Consider the following 20,526-nt stretch of genomic DNA (forward strand, 5'->3'; position numbering starts at 1 on the left):
GGTGCTAGGCAGGGTGCTGAGCAGGGTGTGCTCTGCAGAGCTGCTCCAGAGCTCTTGGGATATTCCTGATGTGGCAATTGCAGCCACCCTTTGAGCTTGGCCAGGTCATTCAACAGTCTCCAGTGAGACTCCAGTGATGGCTCTGAAACATCAGCTCCTGGCAACACTGAAAATCATGGACATTAAAAGTTGTTCCCACCAAGGACCAGTAGCCATTGGAATGAGGACCATCAGCCACTGGAATCACCTCCCATGGAAGTGGTGTAGTCCTCAACACTGGACACATTAAAGATCCAGCTGGATAGGATGCTGGGTCAGCTCATCTAGGTCATGCTTGGGCCAAGGCAGGTTGGACTAGATGATCCTTGAGGTCCCTTCCAACCTAGATTCCATGAGTCTCCAAGAAACAGCCTGAGTTCTCTTGCCTGCAGCCACATGTTTTGTGTTCACATCAGTGTCCTGCTCGGCCATCCCTGCCAGGGCAATAACAGCAGCCTGAAATGCTGCTTGGAGAGACCTTCATCTGTGGAGATAAAAATAACTCACAGAAAGATGGCCCAGGGCTGTCCCATGGGCTCCAAAGCAGCTGAGTTCATACACAACCTGAATTCCAGGACAGATCTCCACTGACAGCTGCAGTTCCTGGGTCCCCTGGGGCACAGGGGACCTTGGGGACAGCTGCCCTGAGCATCTCCATCACATGGGGACCTCAGCAGCCTGCTGCACACGCAGCTCTGGCTCTCTGGGTGTAGGACACGGGCTCTTACCATGTCCACAGGCCCTCACCAAGGACTCTGACCGTGTTCCATCATCATGCTCAACACAGACCATCATAACAGAGCCTCACCCCAGCCCCTCAGCATGGACCCTCAGCACAGAGCTTCAGCACAGAGCTTCAGCACAGCCCCTCAGCATGGACCCTCAGCACAGAGCCTCAGCACAGAGCCTCACCCCAGCCCCTTATTGCAGACCTTCATCACAGACCCTCAGCACAGAGCATCATAACAAAGCCTCACCCCAGCCCCTCAGCGTGGACCCTCAGCACAGAGCCTCAGCACAGAGCCTCACCCCAGCCCCTCAGCGTGGACCCTCAGCACAGAGCCTCACCCCAGCCCCTCAGCAGGGACCCTCAGCACAGAGCCCCAGCACAGAGCCTCACCCCAGCCCCTCAGCATGGACCCTCAGCACAGAGCCTCAGCACAGAGCCTCACCCCAGCCCCTCAGCATGGACCCTCAGCACAGAGCCTCACCCCAGCCCCTCAGCGTGGACCCTCAGCACAGAGCCTCACCCCAGCCCCTCAGCAGGGACCCTCAGCAGGGACCCTCAGCACAGAGCCTCACCCCAGCCCCTCAGCAGGGACCCTCAGCAGGGACCCTCGGCACAGAGCCTCACCTTGGTCCCCCACACTCAGGCACAGGGCATTTGCCCTTTGCAGCAGCAGCAGCAGCTTTGGGGACCCAAATCCCACCCGCAGCCTGGTGCCCTCAGCCAAAGCTCTGATTAGATGATGTCAGGCAGGGGATTACTCCTGTAGCTGCAGAAAGTCCTTGTTTGGAGCCCAGCTGGCCACATAAGCCCCTCGCAGCCCAAAGCAGCGCGGGAGAACCGCTCCACTTCTGATGGGAGGGCTGGAGTGAGGCTGCTGTGAGCTGAACCTCCAGACCCAGCACATGGGGGGGCTCTGCTGGGGACAGCTCCATGCCAAACAGCCTTTGGGAAGCCCTCAGTGAGGGATGGGGATCAGCAGTGGTGGAAGAGCAAGTGAAGCATGGGGACAGGCAGGGGAGGAGAGCGCAGCTGGAGAGGGCTGTGCAAAGGGGTGGGGGCGAGGGGGGTTTATCTCCTCAGGGAAAGCAGAATTAGGTCACCAGCCTGAGGAGTCCTGCCTGTGAGCACTGTCCACCCTCCCAGCACCACGATTAGAGAATCATCCAGGCTGGAAAAGGCCTTTAAGGTCATCAGGTCCAGCATTAACCCAACACTACCGAGCCCCCCTTCTAAACCGTGTGCCTCAGCACCACATCTACAATGGAGTCCCAGCTTCTGCAGGAACAGTTCCCATCCCTCAGACCAGAGCCCAAGTGGAAAATCCTCCTGGGGCAACATCTGAGCCCACCCCAGTAATCTAGAGAGGGGGATGGAGCATGGAAAGCTTGCAATATATCCTTCAGAAACAGCTCCCAGATTAAGCTCCTAAGCCTGAATGGAAGCCATCATCAGACCTTTAGTTCAAAGACTCAGCTCCTGAGTCTGGCACCCACTCAGGACATTTTCACAGACCACCTTCAGAAGAACCTCATTGTTCATTTTAAGCCATCTGGCTTGAGTCTGGCACCCACTCAGGACATTTTCACAGGCCACCTTCAGAAGAACCCCATTGTTCATTTTAAGCATCCCCAGATGCTGGCTACAAAGACTCAGCTCCTGAGGCTGGATGGAAACCATCAACAGGCCCTGGCTGCAAATCTCAGCTCCTGAGTTTGCATGGAAACCATCACCAGATGCTGGCTGCAAAGACTCAGCTCCTGAGTCTGGAATACTCCTCAGGACAACTGCACTGACCTACCTTCAGCAGAACCTCATTGTTCATTTCAAACCACCCCCAGGTGCTGGGTGCAGAGCTCCTCATCCCTTCTGAAGCACTGGAAGAGGTGTCAGTAACATCAAGAGCTCCTTCCCAGCTTGGATTGCAGATGATTGCTGTTCCAGAGGCCCCTCAGCCCACCTCAGGCATATTTCCCTCCCTTAATTAGAGATGGCAGCAATAAACATGAAATATGGACAAAAAGGGATGCTAATAAATCCTGCCTGAGGGAGCCCAGAGCCACGCTGGAAATGCTTCCTTTTGCAGGCTGCATTGTTATGAAATTAAAACACCATAAAAGGGATATTAAAATAATCATCATTAATGAGGCCTGGCTTGGCTGGAGCCCCCAAGGCAGGAGGGAAACCACATTCCAGTGGCTTTCCCAGGAAAATCCCTCTGCCTCCACCCCTGGAGCTGCTCCTGCACAGTGGGGCTGGTTTGGGGCCCCACACTCCAAGGGCACTGAGGGACTGGAGCAGGTAGAGAGAAGGGCAATGAGGCTGGTGAAGGGTCTGGAGAAAGATCTGGTGAGGAGCAGTTGAAGGACCTGGGGTTGTTTAGTCTGGAGAAAAGGAGGCTGAGAGGAGACCTTCTGGCTCTCTACAGCTCCCTGAAAGGAGCTTGGAACCAGGTGGGGATCATTTTCTTCCCCCTGGTATCAGGTGACAGACTAAGCAGAAATGGCTTCAAGCTGTGCCAGGGGAGGTTCAGGTTGGACTTGAGGAAAAATTTCATTATGGAAAGGGTTGTCAAGGGCTGGCCCAGGCTGCTCAAGTCAGTGGTGAAGTCTCCATCCCTGCAGGGGTTTCCTAGCTGTGTAGATGTGGTGCTGAGGGACATGGTTTGGTAGTGACCTGGCAGTGCTGGGGTAACAGTTTGACACAATGATCTTAAAGGTCTCTTCCAACCCAAATGATTCCCTGGTTCTATGAAAAGATTCATCCCTCTGAAGATATCTCTTCTGACATCATGGGCAGCATCCATCTGTCCCTGTGCAGCTCCAGGGACAGGAAGACAAATGCCTCTGTTCTGCTTGGCTCTGCAGCTGGCGCTGCAGAGGAGCAGCAGCAGCAGCCTGCAGCACATCCTGGTCAGCCTGAGCATAGAATCACAGAATTGTTATGGTTGGAAGGGACCTCAAGGATCAGCCAGTTCCAACCCCCCTGCCATGGGCAGGGACACCTCACACTACAGCAGGTTGCTCAGAGCCACCTCCAGCCTGGCCTTAAGGCTTCCACCACCTCCCTGGGCAACCTGTGCCAGTCTCTCACCACCCTCATGGGGAAGAACTTCTTCCTAACAGCCAATCTGAATCTACCCACTTCTATTTTTGTTCCAGCCTATCACTACCTGACACCCTAACAGGTCCCTCCCCACCTTTCTTGTAGCCCCCTTCAGATACTGGAAGGCCACAATTAGGTCTCCTCAGAGCCTTCTCTTCCCCAGACTGAACAACCCCAACTCCTGTCTGTCCTCACAGGAGAGGTGCTCCAGCCCTCTGCTCATCCTCTGGCCTTTCTCGTGCTCCATCCCCCTGGGCATGGCCATAGCAGGGGTTAAACTCAGCATCCTGAGGAGGACCAGCACCAAAGCCACGACACACAGGGACAGTCCCAGCTCCACGCCATGGGAAAAGCTTTAAATTGCCTGCAGGGAGCTGAAAAAATCATGGGCAGCTCAGACCTGACCTGAAGCCACCAGCTACCTACAACCTTCTCATTTTAGCTTTTGAATGAAATCGGCCCCAAACACCCCAAACCCTCACAAAATGGCAACTGTGCAGCACCAACAGCACCTGACAAAACCTTTCAGATAAGTGGGATGAGACAGAGACCAAAACCTCCCTCCTTTCCCTGGGAAGTCCCTTCCACCATCCTATCAACACCACCCTGATGGACTTGGTAGGATTCTGGGGTCTAACTGGGATTAAAAACACCTTAAAAATGAGTGGATGTGGCACTGTGGGACGTGGTCTAGTGGTCACAGAGGTGTTGAGTAGAAGGCTGATGACCTTAGAGGTCTTTTCCACCCTTAGGATCCCATCATTCTACCCGGTGTCTCCCCCCCAGATCCCTCCACCTGGAGCAAACATTTCAATTTCCAGGTTCCATGCTTTCTGGGTTGGGGAAGTTTTGTGTTTGGGTTTGTTGTTGGCTTGAGGGGTTTTTGTTTGTCTGGGGGTTTGTTGTCGTTGGGCTGGTTGTTAGTTTGGGTTTTGTGGGGTTTGTTTTGCTGGTTGGGTTTGGTTGGTTGGTTGGGTGGGGTGGGGTGGGGGTTTTTTGTTGCTATTCCGTGCAGTCAGCACTTCGGGAGCTGTCATCACAGCTCAGCTCCAACAGGTTCCAGCATCCCAGCAGGAGCCTTAAAATGCAAACGTGTCTTTCAGGTCAAGAAACCAAAAGCAGAATCCAGGGATTTTCCCCTCTGGAGGAACTGGGTTTGCACTGGAGTCCCACACCCTCATCACCTCTCTGTCCTCATCCCCACCTCTGAAGTCTGCAGAGATGTCCTCCCCTCCAGCCACGCAGCTGGCAGGTCCCTCTCCGGGCAGCTCCTGCCCAGCCCTCAGCACCACAGCACTTTTGGGCTAATTATGGCTATAAAAAGACAAAAGCTGTCAGAGAGGATTATTCAGCTTTTGTGAGGCTGAAACGGAGCCGTTTGTGGTAGGAAACGGTGCCCTTCGGACTCCAGTTGTGCTGCAGTAATTACATCTCCCCTCCCAGCACCTACTAATGACCATTCTTACCTCACCCACCTTGGAGCCTTCAAAACACGGAGAAAATTCAGCATAAAGCGCTCACAACGCACAGAAAATTCAGCTCGGGGCAGCAGGAGGAGCAGGACACCATCCGGAGGGGGCTGACTGCAAGGTTTCTGCTCTCCGAATGTTTCCTCTTTTCTCTTCCCACCAGCAGAAAACCCCAGGGAGCTCACACCGCGGCTCGGTGGGAGAGCAAATCCCAGTTTCCTTGCTGGGATGTGCCCAGCCACGGGATGGAGCTCAGCACCAGCACAACCCAGCTCTTGCCGGTGGGGACGGGGCCCTGGGACGCGTGGCTTCTGCCTCCCTTGCCCCCTCTGCCTTCAACAGAGCCCGGTTTGCTAAATAATGAGCAGCTTCTACAGTTTCAAAGTCAGCGTTTCATGCCTGCAGCCTCCTCAGACCCCCTGCAGCGAAACCATTTGTGAGGGGTGAGAAAAAGCAGCACCAAAAAAAAAATGGAGGGATTTTCTGCCATGAGCTCAGAAAGAGATGATGCAGCAAACTCAGCTGAGGCTCTCAGTACCTCCAGGGGGTACTTGAGGCAGGAGGGAAAATGAAGCGCTCAGCTAAGCCCCAGCACGGAGGATGACCCTGCCAAGATGCTCACAGGGTATCTAAAACCTCCACATTTCAAACCAGAATGTCTCCTGAGAGCAAGGATACATGGAAGGTGCTTCCTACAAGGTGAAACACCTCCGCTTTTCCCTGTTAAAAGCACCATTTCCCTGCAGCCCCCTTGAAAAGAGTGAGCAATTCCAGAGTGATCCCAAGCAGGAGGTGCTGCTGGGTTCCTCAGCATCATGGGCAGCCTTCACAGGACACCTGTGCCACCTCCAGGTTCTCTGGTGTGCTCTCATCTATGGAAGCTCTCAGGGGTCTGAGCCAGGCAGTCCTGAGCATCCCTAAACCTCAAGCCAAGCTGGCTGCCACCCACCCTGGGGTCTCAGGCTTCTCAATAGTCTCCAGAACAGGGTCCCTGCAAGCACTGAAGATCATTTGGTCTGTAGACCACAACAAGTGCTGGGGACCATGACTGGGAGGTGATGTGGAAGGGGCTTGTGGTGGCTGGACCCCCATGGAAGTGCTCCCATACTTGGACAGCCTCCTCTGTCCCAGCAAGGGCTGAGGTTTGGCTTTGGGGGAGGTGTGCAAGATGGACAAGATCAGAATAAAGAGGAATTAGGACATCTGTGGACAGGTCTGTGTCATCAAGAGCATCTCAGCCATGTTTTGGTGTCCTACCCCATGGGAATGCTGAAGTGCCTTGACTCCACAACTGCTCCTTTGCCCTCACAGGGACAGGCAAGGAAGGGCAGAGCAACATTTTCCAAACACCACCTCTAGGTATTGCTCTAATCTTCTAACACATCTTCATGTGTTACCAGTCAGGTCATCTGGAAAGAGCAGCAGCAGCTTCACCCACCATGTGTTGTCCCTTCACAGGACCACAGGCTCACAGGATGGCAGGGGTTGGAAGGGACCTCTGGAGATCATCGAGGCCACCCCCACTGCCAGAACAGGACCATAGAATCCAGCACAGGTCACACAGGAACATGTCCAGATGGCTCTTGAAAGTCTCCAGAGAAGGAGACTCCACAGCCTCTCTGGGCAGCCTGCTCCAGCGCTCTGTGACCCTCACAGTGAGGAAGTTCCTCCTCATGTTGAGGTGGAACCTCCTCTGCTGCAGTTTTATGCAGCAGGCTCCTTCAGCAGCAGACTGCTCTCCAACAGGTCCCTGTAACTCTGAACACCCTCTGCTCTTCCTGCCAGTCCTGCTCCCCTTCTGCAACTCACCCCCATCTCCCACCTCTTCTGCCAAGCACGAGTCCTGTCCCCCTTGTTCCACCACCTACCACTCAACTCAAGCCCCACACCCCTCCCAAGCTGTCTTCTCCTCCTCCTTGCTCACCCCAGGGCAGCCCAGGTCCTGCTTCCTGAGTCAGCACAGAACATCCCCGTGCTGTGCTGCTGATGGGTGACCCTCCTTAACAGCTCTGCGTCTGAAGGAGCCTTCCAGACCATTTCTGTGCCTCACACTTAAGTGCTGATGTCCTTTGTCACATAAGGTGACCTTGCAAAGGATGGCTAAAGACTATAGAGTCTCTTTACAGATCCAGCACAAATCCAGGCTGGGTGAGGAGTGGCTCAAGAGCAGTCTTGAGGAGAAGGGCTTGAGGGGGGTGTCAGTTGATGGAAAAACTCAGTGTGAGCTGGCAGTGGTCACTGGCAGCGCAGAAGGCAGCCATGTGCTGGGCTGCAGCACGGGAAGTGTGAGCAGTAGGGCAGGGAGGTGATTCTGCCCCTCTGCTCTGCTCTGCTGAGACCCCACCTGGAGCACTGTGTCCAGTTCTGGTGCTCCCAACAAAAGAGGGACATGGAACTGCTGGAACTGGTCCAGAGGAGGCCACAAAGATGATCAGAGGCCTGGAGTGCCTCCCCTATGGGGACAGGATGAGAAAGTTTGGGCTGTTCAGCCTGAAGAAGAGAAGGCTCCAGGGAGATCTCAGAGCAGCCTTCCAGTACCTGAAGAAGGCTACAGGAGAGCAGGGAACGGACTTTGGACAAGGGTTTGTGATGATTGGATGAGGAGCAATGGCTTTGGGCTGGAAGAGGGGAGACTGAGACTGGAGATGAGGTAGAAATTCTTTACAGCAAGGGTGGTAAGACACTGGAACAGGTTGCCCAGGGAGGCTGTGGATGTCCCCTCCCTGGAACCATTCCAGGTCAGGCTGTCTGGGGCCTTGATCAAGCTGCTCTAGTTGCAGATGTCCCTGCTGACTGCAGGGGCATTGGACTGGATGAGCTTTAAAGGTCCCTTCCCACCCGAAGCCTTCCATCCCTCTGTAATTTTGTGCCCCTCACCACCAGACCTTCTGCCCAGCACAGCCCAGCCACGGCCACAGCTTCCTGCTGCCTCCCCATTCGTGACCGGCACAGCTCAGACCTTGCCGTGGCAGAACCTCTTTCCTCTTCCTCCTGCTCCCGGAGGAGACGATCCGGGGGTGAGCAGAGCGATGAAGTGCAGAGGAGAGGAGGGAAACTCTCTGCCCCGGGCAGCGGGGCCGCAGCTGCCCCAGATCCGCCTGCCGGCAGCGGCAGCCGCGCAGCGCTCCGGGTGGGCAGCCAGGGGGGTGACATCGTGCGCAAAAGTGTCACTTTGCTTCATGTCACACGGGCCACGCACCAGCCAGGGGCAGCAGCAAGCTGCTCCTGCAGTCCTGCCAGAAGCCAGCATCAGCCACAGCTCCTCTGGCTGCAAACAGCCCCCCCGGGGCCACGTGGTGGGGGGTGTTCTACCCCCCCCCCCCCCCAAAAAAAAAAAATCCCTGTCACCCTCTTTCCAGATGATGCTCTGAGGTCTGGGGACCACCACAAAGCCCTGTGGCAGCTTCTGCCCACCAGGGCTGTGTCTCCACCTCCCACATCTATCTGCCACCCTCCTGAGAAGCCTTCATACCCTTTTCGCCATCTCCTGACCCAAAATGTGCCTCTGGATCACAGCAGCTCAGGCTGGTCAAGCAGGGCAAGTGTGGGTCCTGCACCTGGGGAGGAACAACCGCCTGCACCAGTACAGGTGAGGGCTGACCTGCAGGGAAGCAGCTCTCTGGAGAAGGACCTGGGAGCACTGGGGGACAGCAAGGTCACCGTGAGCCAGCAACGTGCTCTCAGGGCCAAGGCAAATGGTCTGGGGTGCATGAGGAAGGCTGTGGCCAGGGAGGTTCTCCTGCCCCTCTATTGTGCCCTAGTGAGGCCACATTTGGAGTGCTGGGTCCAGTTCTGGGCTTTGGAGTTGTTCCACAAAGAGACCCTGTGCCTCTGTTTCCAGACAATGCTTTGGGGTCTGGGGACCCCCATAAAACCTACTGGGTCTGCATCCTCTCTGTTCACTCCATCCTCCTCCTCACCCAGCATGGGACCAGCCCAGACCACCAAGGCAACTCCTCATTAAAATCCAAATCTCAGAACCAGAACCAGAGGAAGAAAAGCAGGCAGAGGAACACAGAAAGCCCCTAAAGCCCCAAGAACTAATTGTCCCTCAGCCTTCCTGGGGGACACAAAGACAATGAGCTCAGCTTTGGCTGAGCTCCATCTCTACCCACACAATCGCTTGGATGTCTCAGGCCTTTTCTCCTTGCTCCATGGAGTTTGTTTTCCAATTTACTCACTCTGAAGCCTCTTAGGCTTTTCATTTGAATTTTCACCCTCACTGCTTTCCTGAGCAGAAAACACATCAGATGAGAAAGGAGCTGAGGAACCCTGGGTACAGAGGAAGGAACTGGAGGTGTCGGGGCTGAGCACAGGGCTGAGGCTGCAGGAGCCTCACACAGGAGCTCAGGGAGGAGGTTGGTGGGAGAGGGGCACCTGTCTAGACCAGTGACACAATTTACTGCCAATTTACCGCTCTCCTCACACAGCAGGGTGGTGGCACACAATGCCAGCAGGAGCCCTGCCTTAGGAACAGGTATTTTGTGTTCAGTTTTGGGCCACTCACGCCAAGACAGACATTGAGGAGCTGGAGCAGGTCCAGGGAAGGCCAACAGATGTTGTGAAGTGTTTGGAGAACAGGTCAGGTGAGGAGCAGCTGAGGGAGCTGAGGTTGTTCAGCCTGGAGAAGAGGAGGCTGAGGGGAGACCTTCTGGCTCTCTACAACTCCCTGAAAGGAGCTTGGAGCCAGGTGGGGGTTGGTCTCTTCTCACATGCAATGAAAGACAGGACAAGAGAAAATGGCCTCAAGTTTCTCTAGGAGAGGTTTAGGTTGCACATGAGGAACAATTTCTCCCCAGAAGAAAGGGTTCTCAGGCACTGGAACAGGCTGCCCAGGGAGGTGGTGGAGTCACCATTCCTGAAGGTGGATGCGTAGATGTGGTGCTGAGGGCCATGGTTTAGTGGTAGCAGCTGAGCAGCAGCAGTGAGATTGTGAGCTCTAGGCAAGTGGTTGGGTTCGATGATCTCAAAGGTCTCTTCTGACCTCAACAGTTCTATGGTTCCATGACCCCACTCAGAGTATCACAGAATGGTTTGGGTAGGAAAAGACCTTCCAAATCATCAAGTCCAACCATCAACCCAACCCCAGCATGGCCATTAAACCATGTCCCCAAGTGCCATGGCCACAGGTTTCCTGAACACCTCCAGGGATGGTGACTCCACCACCTCCCTGGGCAGCCTGTGCCAGTGCCTGACCATTCTTGTCCAACCTCATGTCCAACCTGAACCTTCCCTGGCACCCACCCTAGCCATGCCGCCCACAGTACCTGGGAGAGGTGGCAGGAGTCCAGGGGATCACTTTGCCAAGTGGGTGTGAATCCAGAGGTCCGTGTGGAGGCAACTGCTGACGGTTTGAAGCGCAAAGAACCCAGCTGAGGAGCAGCTAGAGCTTGAGGAAGGCTGGATGTGAGCCGGCTGGGAGAAGCCAGCAGCATCTCTGGAGGATGCTGGAGCCATGGCAACGGGAGGGACTCGCTGCCACACCAACCAGGGACAGGATTTTATTGTCCATGCACTGAGGTTTCAGAGGAGTTCCTGGGGACCGTGTGGCAGTAACAGCTGCATCCTATTTACCAGGGGCCCTGACTGTCTCTGCAACGAGCTCTCCAGGAAAAACTGGAGAGCGTCTCCTCGGAGGCCCAATGCCAGCAGCGCAGCTCCAAGCTGAGTGGTTTGCTCACTGGCAGTGCCCTCCCGTGCCCACATGCTCTGAACCATGGCACAGGCCCATCAACCACTAATGACAAGATGCTCACAAGTGAAACCTTTTGTGCTACTTCATTCCAAACACACCCAGAGCTGTGGGGGTGAGCAGGGGTGAGCATCCTCACCCCACTGCAGGTCAGAAGCCCAGTGTCTTCCCCACCTTCAGCTGCACCTTGCTTGGCCTTGGCACACCAAGAGGTTTCATAGGTTCATAGAATGGTTTGGGTGGAAGGGACCTTAAAGATCATCCAGTTCCACCTCCCACCAGACCAGCTCGCTCAAGACCCCATCCAAACTGGCCTCGAACACCTCCAGGGATGGGGCATACCACAGCCTCCCTGGGCAACCTGTTCCAGTGTCTCACCACCCTCGCTGTAAACAGTTCCTTCCTAATCTCCAGTCTAACTCTGCCCTCCTCAGGCTTCAATCCATTGTCCCTTATCCTGTTACAACAAACCTTCACGTGCTTCTCAGAGCCTCCTCCTGTGTTGGTTGGCTGAACCATGCTGGATCAACCCAGGGGTGGCACTGCCTGATGCCCAGGACCTGCACCCTCCTTGCGGTCAGCGCCGTTGCCAGTGGGGTGTGGATGTGAGCCCTGCAGAGCTGCCCGGCGCACCTCAAGGAGAGCTCCACACGAGCAACGTGCCAAGAAGATGCATCCCACCTGAGGCCCTGGGTGACAGAGGCACCACGGTGGGGAAAGACCTTGGAGACAGAACCATGGAACCGTTGAGGCTGGAAGGGACCTCTGAGCTCATCAAATCCAACTGCTCGCCTGGAGCTTGCCGTCCCACCGCGAGAGCAAGTCCAAGCACTACCTAACTCAACCAGGGCCACTGCTACACCACTGCTACACCACATCCTTATTGATACCTGCTTAATACAGGCTGATATCAGTATCTACTGATACACACTGATACCGATACCTATCGATACCTACTGCTACCAATATCTGCTGATACGTACTGATACCAGTATCTACTGATACCTACTGATATTGAGATCTACTGATACATACTGATACCGATATCTATTGATACATACTGATATTGAGATCTACTGATACATACTGATACCGATATCTATTGATACATACTGATATTGAGATCTACTGATACATACTGATACCGATATCTGTTGATACATACTGATATTGAGATCTACTGATACATACTGATACCGATATCTATTGATACATACTGATATTGAGATCTACTGATACATACTGATACCGATATCTATTGATACATACTGATATTGAGATCTACTGATACATACTGATACCGATATCTACTGATACATACTGATATTGAGATCTACTGATACATACTGATACCGATATCTGTTGATACATACTGATATTGAGATCTACTGATATATACTGATACCGATATCTATTGATACGTACTGATATTGAGATCTACTGATACATACTGATACCGATATCTACTGATACATACTGATATTGAGATCTACTGATACATACTGATACCGATATCTATTGATACATACTGATATTGAGATCTACTGATACATACTGATACCGATATCTACTGATACATACTGATATTGATATTTGTTGATATTGATACCAATATCTATTGATATGTACTGATATCGGTGTCTCTTGATATGTACTGATATCAATATCTATGAATACACACTGATACTGATATCTACTGATACATACTGATACGGATATCTATTGATACATACTGATACTGATATCTATTGACACGTACTGATATCAGTATCTACTGATATGCACTGGTATCAATACCTACTGATGCATACTGATATAGATACCTGCTAATATGGACTAATATTGATACCTGCTGATACACACCGGGCTCTTCATCATCACACTGCCACACAGCCCTCACCAGCTGCAGGAGCTGGGGACCAGTTTGGTTTTGCATTCAGCATCTGCCAGGAACCATTACGCCTCCTTGGCACCGCCAGCTTTTGCTCCACGATCAGCCCAAGCCAACCTTGGCAAACACCTTGGCCATGCAAACACAGGGGGAAGTTTGCTTTCCATTTCTAACCAACTCAGAGTCACTGAGCCCCCTTTTCTGCTCAATTAGCTTTGCATCAAAGCACCTTAAAGCCAACTCATTTAGAGAGCTTCTAAGGTTTGGCTTGTCCCTGCTGGCGCCGCTGGAAGGCTACAGCACCCCAGCAGGTCAGCAAGTTGAAAGCCACTTTTCATCCAGCAATTTATTCAAATAAATCTTTCAAAAACATGAAATGAGCTCTAAAGACAGAGACTGGCAGATCATCTGCGCTGGCTGGGCTCCTGGGCAGGGTGACCAAAGATGAAAAGCAGCAGCAGGAGCCTGGAGGGCATCAAACACGGGACCCAGCAGCGGAGCTTCTCCGATGGCTCCGCAGGGCAGGAGGATTAAGCAGCCCGTGCCTGCAGAGCACACAGCCAGATAAAAGCAGGAGATTTAAGGATAAAAAAGTGTTTTCATTTAGTGCTATCTTTATCGTCATCACAGCACCGCCGGCGCTCCGGTGCTTACCAGCCAGTGCCACAGGGGAAGGGGAAGCTGAGGCCTTCACCACGTCAGGACCATTTCCAGAGAATCACAGAACGGGTTGGGTTGGGAGGCACCTTAAAGATCATCTGGTTCCAAGCCTCTGCCATGGGCAGGGACACCTCCCACTAGACCAGGTTGCTCAAAGCCTCATCCAACCTGGTCTTGAGCACCTCCAGGGAGGGGGCATCCACAGCCTCCCTGGGCAACCTGGTCCAGTGCCTCACCACCCTCACTGTAAACAATTCCTTTCTAATCTCCAGTCTAAACCTGCCCTACTCAGGCTTCAATCCATTCCTTCTCACCCTATCACAACAAGCTCTCCATTATCTCTCCCACAATGGCCTTTTGGGGTGGCCAGATCCTGCCAACTGATGCTGTATCTGCACCTCCCACATCTACCTGCCACCCTCCTGAGACAAATTCATACCCTTTTCACCATCTCCTGACCCAAAATGTCCCTCTTGCTGTATTTTCAGGTGGGTGAGATCAGCCAGACCTGTGGGATCTGCAGCAGGGTGGGTCCAAGACTCCCTGTGGGATCCCCTCTCCCAGCTCCAAGCACAGGAGGTGCTGCCACAGTGCCTGTAATGAGGTAAACCCATGGGGTTTGTTGGCACTGGACAGAAAGGACAAGGTGATCATGGCACCACCTGCAACCAGTGTTTGGAACCAAGCCCTGGGGGCCTTCAGGAGCAGTACTGGGTTCTGCAAGGTGATGTGCAGGGTGAGGACTTGCTCTGCCCCAGCTGATGCCACAGGGAACAGCATGACCATGCAGTCCCTGCCTGGGAGACACCGAGAGCCAATAACAAAACTCCAAGCACAAGGGAAGGGTTTCCTGCCATTGTCTGGGGAGAGAAGAGGAGCTGGAGCAAGTGGCCACACATGCTTTGGGTGAAGAAAAGCCTCTTTGTGCCAGGCACATCATGGGCATTGTTCACCAGCCATTCGCCCTCACATCAGGGCAGCCCAGCTTGGGTGCCAAGGTTGGAGGCAGCCTGAGTCATTGGCTGTGTCAGAGCTGCCTCCCACTGTGCCAGTTACTTCTCTCTTCACTCCAGCAGCCTCCAATCCCAGCCTCCTCCTGCTCCAGCACCCCTCTCCAGCATATTGGGATTCCAGCATCCAACTCCAGCATCCTCCCATTCCAGTATCCCCTGGCTTCAGCATCCCACTCCAGTGTTCTGTTCCAGCTTCCTCCTGCAGCATCCCACTCCAGCATCCTGCTCTGCCAGACCAGTTACCCCCCAGCCTGGGCAGCTGACAGGGGAGTCCTTGTTGCTTGCACACATTCTGCCCCCTCACTCCAAGTTAGTTCTGCCTTCCTGCTGGGTCACAGAAGGATTCCCACATTCACCCTCCCAGTACCAACCCACATACACCACCACTTTCTGCCATGCTGGGGAGGGAGCTGCTTTCCCTCCCCGCCAGCTCCAGCCCAAGCTGCTCCCTGGAGCAGATCCCAAAGCCAAGCTCCCGATCCTGCCCCAACATCTTGGATTCCTAACAGAAGCCTGATTGTCCCTGGGTCCACTGGGATGGGACCTTTTCCCAGGGGAGCCATTTGCAGCATGGGAATGAGGATTGTGTAAGGAGTGACTCCAGAGGGATTGGCTGCAGGAGCTGCTGGCACCCAACAGGATGGCCCTGGAGAAGCCCAGCCTCTGCCACTTCAATCAAAATAAAAGAGATTTTGATTTCTAATTCCAGGGAAATGAAGGAGCTGAAGAGATTGGCCACCCTGCCCTGGGCTTGCATTGCAGCACCACCCAGCCCCAAGGCTGGCACTGCTCCTGGCAGGCTGCTTGGGCAGGCTGCTCACATCCTGCGGGACATGGGACGTGGGCCAGGACACAAACCCAGAATGGTTTCATGCCTTCTCAAGGCAACTCACCCCCTCCATCCCCAGGAACCCCTCCACAACTCACCCCCTCCATCCCCAGGAACCCCTCCACATCTCACCCCCTCCATCCCCAGGAACCCCTCCACAACTCACCCCCTCCATCCCCAGGCACAGAACACACAAATCAGCCCCATGCAGGAGATGAGGGCCCCAGCTGGCTGGGGACGTGTCAGCCATTCACTGCCTGTCTTCTGTGCCTGCATGGCCACAAATCCCTCCACTCCCCCACTGTGGTCTCATGGTCCAAGGCTTGCCATGGCCTCATGGTCCAGGGCTTGCCATGGTCTCCCGGTCCATGGTTCACTATGGTCTCACGGTCTGACACTTGCTGTGGTCTGCTGGCCCAGGGCTTGCTGTGCTCTTGGCAGCAGGGCTGGCAGGGCTGGCAGGGCTGGCAGGCAAGCACAGGTGCTGCAGTGTTCCTCGAAAGCCACTCGCCAGACGCCCATGGAGAGGGACCATGGCCAAGGGCAGGGCTGGGGCCAGCACCCTGTGCAGCTCAGGACTGTGCCCCTGGTGCCTCTGCCAGCCGGCTCCAGATCTCCCTCCTGCCAGCATGCCCTGCTCTGGGCTCCCCTACAGCCTCTTTGCTCCCCTCTGCACCTGTTCCATCCTCTTCTCTCCCACCCCACAGGGTCCTGAGCCCCTGGGGGTTTAACACCCCCCGGGCTTTGGCCACACCTCCCCTGTGCTTTTGTTCACCGCACGAAAACCGTTTGGTGGCAACGAGCCAGAGGAGCACTGGGCAAACAGCAAGAGCTGTTTGTGCACCAGAGTCCTCCTCAAACACAGCCAAAGCTCCAGCGCTCTCTGGGACTCCTCTTTGTACATTTTTAAACATCCCCTGGTTGCTCCTGTGCTGGAAGGAAACCACTGACAGCCCCATCACAGCCACGGAACCACAGAGTTGTTCTGGTTGGAGTACATCCTTAAGATCATGGAGTACAACCATGACAGGTCTCCACCAAACCATGTCCCTCAGAACCACATCTACACAGCTTTGAAGCCCCTCCAGGGATGAGGACTCCACCACCACCCTGGGCAGCCTTGGCCAGCCCTTGACAGCCCTTTCCATGAAGGAATTGTTCCTCGTGTCCAAACTATATCCCCCCTAAGGAAATCTGAGGCCATCTCCTCTTGTCATAGTATCATAGTATCAGTCAGGGTTGGAAGGGGCCACAAGGATCATCTAGTTCCAACCCCCCTGCCATGGGCAGGGACACCCCACCTGTCACTTGTTCCTTGGGAGAAGAGCCCAACCCCCTCCTGGCTCCAGCTTCCTTTCAGGGAGTTGTAGAGAGCCAAAAGGTCTCTCCTCAGCCTCTTTTTCTCCAGGCTGAACAACCCCAGGTCCCTCTGCTGCTCCTGCCCAGCCCTGTTCTCCAGACCCTTCACCAGCTCCATTCCCCTCCTCTGGACACGCTCCAGCCCCTCAGTGTCCTTCTTGGAGTGCAGATGTTCTCAGCCCAGTCCACTCAAATGGAATGTTGAATGTTTGGTTTCCCCCAGCTCTCTGCAGTCAGAGCACTGATTCATCACTCTGATTAATGTCTAACTAATTTTAGGAGGTCCAGGCACGCTGAAGACACAGGAGCTGCGAAGCCTGTTGGTGTGGGTGAGGGTCACTGGCCTGCCACTCACTGGCACAAGCTCCTCGTTTTTAATGGAGACACACAGAGAGAGGCACTGAAGTCTGATCTTCACACCCCCAAAACCACCCCAGCAGAGCAGGAGGTACAGCCCCCCCTGACCCACACCTTCATCAGCAGGGTGCTGCTAAGTGAGAGAACTCATTCTGAGACCTTAAACTAACAATCCAGGGCTTTGCAAGTGGTGTTTACCCACTGCCAAGGAAACAAAACATTTCTCCCTCAGTTTAAACCCAGCCTGCAGCTGGAGGCAGACCCAGTAACTTCTGACCTATGGCACTGCAAAGCCAAGCAGGGACTCACTCCTGTGCTCAGATGTTTGGTGTGATGTCAAAGAAACTAGTCCAGCTCCACCACAGCACAAAAAGTCTCTTGTGAGTTCTGGATCCAATTAAAATTATTTCAGGCTTTAATGATCTGAGGTGCTGCTGGTGATGGAGAGCACCAGACCTTAAGAGCTCCTATTTTTATGCTCTCCCTCAGAAGCAAACCCAAAAGGGAGCATTTCCTGCAGCAATGAGTTTCCTGGGCCCTGGGTGAAGGCTTCAAACGTGCCTGTGGCAGTGACAGACCCTGGTCCAAGAGATTTGTCTGTCTGCCCCAGGGGCATGGGGAGATGCCCGGTTTAAGCCCCATTCATTTCAGTGGGGTGCAGCTACCAGCTCCCATCTACAGCACAGAGCCTAAAATGGGGGAAATGTGACACTTTCTGCAAAAAGAAGCAAATTCATAGCACCAGAGAATCCTTGGGGTTGGGAAAGCTAAGACCATCAAGCCCAACCAGCAGCCCAGCACCACCATGGCCATTAAACCATGTCCACACATTTCTTGGACACCTCTGGGGATGGTGACTCCACCACCTCCCTGGGCAGCCTGTTCCAATGCCCACAAAAAGGCTTTTGGTCTTCCTCTTGGTGTCTGCTTATGGGCACTTGGGTTTTGGTGTGTGGCACTGAGTGGGTGAAAAGAGCTGCCCGAGGAGCAGGAGAAAGCAGCACAGATGCACAGAGTCCTGCCATGTGTGAGCCTTCCCGTGTCCCTAACCTAACACCAGAGCCCAGAGCATCTTACCAGTGGAAGGGGAGAGTATTTAGGATGAGGGCAGGGATTGTCTCACTCAGCTGGGTACTGGTGAGGCCACACCTCAAGCCCTGGGTTCAGTTTTGGGCCCCTCACTGCACGGACACTGAGGGGCTGGAGCAGGTCCAAAGAACAGCAACAGAACTGGTGAAGAGCCTGGAGAACAGGTCTGGTGAGAAGCAGCTGAGGGACCTGGGGTTGTTCAGCCTGGAGAAAGAGAGGGTGAAGTGAGACCTTCTAGCTCTCTACAACTCCCTGAAAGCAGCTTGAAGCCAGGTGGGAGTTGGTCTTTTCTCCCACGAGCAAGGGGTAAGACAAGAGGAAGCAGCAAGTTGCCCCAGGGGAGGTTTAGGTTGGACATGAGGAACAATTTCTTCCTGGAAAGGGTTGTCAAGGTCTGGCCCAGGCTGCTCAAGGCAGTGGTGGAGTCCTCATCCGTGGAGGGGTTTCAAAGCTGTCTCCTCCAACCCAAATGACTGATTCCATGATTCTTGATCAATGGTTACCTCCTTCCCCTAAAGGGTTGGACATGCCCTTGGAAACACCTTCTTAAGCAAGTTCACTTAGTAGAGTGCTCAGGTGGGAACAGGAACCCAAAGTGAACCAAGGGATGGAAGGAGGAGGGAAGCTCTCCAGCAGTTCACCCTCACCAGGCTCAGACAGCAGCTGAGCCAAGGTGGCTCCAAGGTGCCACATGTCCCAGGAATGTGAAGAGCCCAGGGTGCCAGCAAACAGCTGCCCTCATGGGGCATGCATGAGCCTCTACAACTCCAGCTTAATGCAGGGAAGCTTCTGCCTGTCTGTTCCACTTACTCACATCAGCAGGTTCCCTGTGTGCTCAGAGTGCCCCTGCTGAAGGGAAGTGATGTTTTGTGACACCTGAAGGAATGGAAACACCTTGGGAAGGCCTCAGGGGTTGGAGAAATCAGCAGCAGTTGCACTGATTTATCAAGAGCAGCATTGTGGTGATGGTTTCCATCTCTGATGTATCAACATCCCTAGGGACCAGCACCTCTATGCAGAGCATGGTCTGTGTGTTCAGCCTCTGCTCAGTCCTGCTGCAGATCCCACCTGCCCAGATCCTCCTCACAGCACCACAGAGCAGAGTTACACCTCCAGGACAGGTCCATCCTCAGCTGCTGCTCTTCACAGTGAAGCAGCCACCAAGGAGCCCATCCTGTGACTCCAGCAGAGGCTGGGAGATGCCAGGAATTCATGGTGGTTGCACAGTCAGTGCTGATCCTGTGTCAGAAACACATGGGGTTGGGGGGCAAACTCTGACTGGCAGCTCAGAGAACTGTGATGTCCCCTGGCAGTCAGGGCACAGCCTTTAGCTCCAGGCATGTCTTCGTATCAGGTCTGACATGGAAACATCTCCAACCTGCTCACTATCTCCAAACCCACTGCTCCTTATCTCATGCTGGAGTTTAGCACAGGAAATGGAGGCTCTGGCTGTGAAGATTGGATTCCAAGCCTCTCTGTAGATGCATGTAGCTAAAGCACCTCCAGAAACACCTCAGGGTGCCAAGGCAGACTCTGCCAGCATGCACAGAACACCTCTGCTTCACCGGTCAGGTACAAAGCCACCTCCTTCCCAGCATCATGGGCTGTAAGTGCAAATGAAAGGTGGAGGAGGACAAGGGGAACCCACTATGGAAAGAAGCAGTTGCCTGTCCCTCCCAGTGCTCCCATCTTAGTGTGGGGCAAAGGGTGGACTGGGAGTACCCAGCCCATATCTGGCATGGGTGTGGGCACTGTCCACACAGCCCAGGGATGGGAGCAGCCTGGGAAGAGCAGAGCTTCGGAGGGAAGCTGACCGAGGGACATGGAGGAAGAGAAAGTCTCTTGGTAAAGACCATGAACATTGTCACCACCTTGTCCCAGCCCCATCTGAGTCAAACCTCATGGGTCTGTAACTGCAAGGGTGTCTGCATCAGTCTGGGACCCAGACAGCATCAGGGGCCCTGGAACTGGCCCTCAAAGCTTGGACAATACCATGGAGCACAGTACCGTGGACCTCCCTGAGCACAGTGCCATGGACCTCCCTGAGCATGGCACTGTGCACCTCCCTGAGCACAGTGCCATGGACCTCCTGAGCATGGCACTGTGCACCTCCCTGAGCACAGTGCCATGGACCTCCTGAGCATGGCACTGTGCACCTCCCTGAGCACAGTGCCATGGATCTCCCGAGCGTGGCACTGTGCACCTCCCTGAGCACAGTGCCATGGACCTCCTGAGCATGGCACTGTGCACCTCCCTGAGCGCAGTGCCATGGACCTCCCTCAGCACAGTGCCATGG

At 54.3% G+C, this 20,526-nt stretch overlaps 1 protein-coding gene across 5 annotated transcripts in view; it reads right to left on the bottom strand.

Annotated features, from left to right (window-relative positions):
• The window catches only part of FRMD5 (FERM domain containing 5), a 76,677-nt gene that overhangs the window by 35,830 nt on the left and 20,321 nt on the right, over nt 1-20,526 (bottom strand). The window contains exon 1 of one of the 5 annotated variants that reach the window (XM_054168881.1): nt 1,394-1,446. The exons of the other annotated variants lie outside the window; for them this stretch is intronic. The gene's annotated coding sequence lies outside the window, so the exon portion shown is untranslated. Of the gene's footprint in view, nt 1-1,393; nt 1,447-20,526 lie in introns of those variants that run through there. 5 annotated transcript variants of the gene reach the window in all.

Source organism: Dryobates pubescens, chromosome 17 (assembly GCF_014839835.1).
Source record: "Dryobates pubescens isolate bDryPub1 chromosome 17, bDryPub1.pri, whole genome shotgun sequence".
Lineage (NCBI taxonomy): Eukaryota > Metazoa > Chordata > Aves > Piciformes > Picidae > Dryobates > Dryobates pubescens.